Source organism: Frankliniella occidentalis, unplaced genomic scaffold (assembly GCF_000697945.3).
Source record: "Frankliniella occidentalis isolate FOCC.00 unplaced genomic scaffold, Focc_3.1 Scaffold187, whole genome shotgun sequence".
NCBI lineage: Eukaryota > Metazoa > Arthropoda > Insecta > Thysanoptera > Thripidae > Frankliniella > Frankliniella occidentalis.
Window position 1 is genome coordinate 658,016 of NW_026267313.1, and position 631 is coordinate 658,646.

Sequence of the window (631 nt, forward strand, 5' to 3'; positions counted from 1 at the left end):
GTAAGCGATGATGACTACGTCTATCACCACAGAGAGGGGCGGCCCAGCGGGGCCGCAACCGGCTCGGAATGCCATGGGCGCACACGTGCACGACGCGGCGGCCGTGTAGTGCTGCTCCACGGCCAGCTCGGTTCTGCTCCAGGACCAGCTTGGTGATAATCCAGGATCAACCTGGTGCTGCTCCAGGGTCATCTCGGTGCTGCTCCACGGCCAGCTTGGTGTTGCTCCAGGGCCAGCTCGGTGTTGCTCCAGGGCCAGCTCGGTGCTGCTCCAGGGCCAGCTCGGTGCTGCTCCAGGGCCAGCTTGGTGCTGCTCCAGGACCAGCTTAGTGCTGCTCCAGGGCCAGCTTAGTACAGCTGCCGCACAGCAAATATATTTCGGGGAAGTTCCCGGTTGAATCCGGGAAGTAATTTTCCGGATGCTATTTTTCGTCAGATCTATGCATGTTATAACATTTGGAGCAACCGGAAAATGTACTTCCCGAATCCAACCGGGAAGTTCCCGGAAAAATGTTTGCTGTGCGTGTGCTGCTGTACGGGCCAGCCGTGTGCTGCTCCAGGGCCACCTTAGTGCTGCTCCAGGACCAGCTGTGTGCTGCTCCAGGGCTAGCCGTGTGCTGCTCCAGGGCCAG

General features: G+C 60.1%; 1 protein-coding gene across 1 annotated transcript in view; it reads left to right on the forward strand.

The window, feature by feature from the left end:
• Window positions 1-631, forward strand: part of LOC113204900 (facilitated trehalose transporter Tret1-like) — a 19,622-nt gene that overhangs the window by 12,124 nt on the left and 6,867 nt on the right. The window lies entirely within an intron of this gene.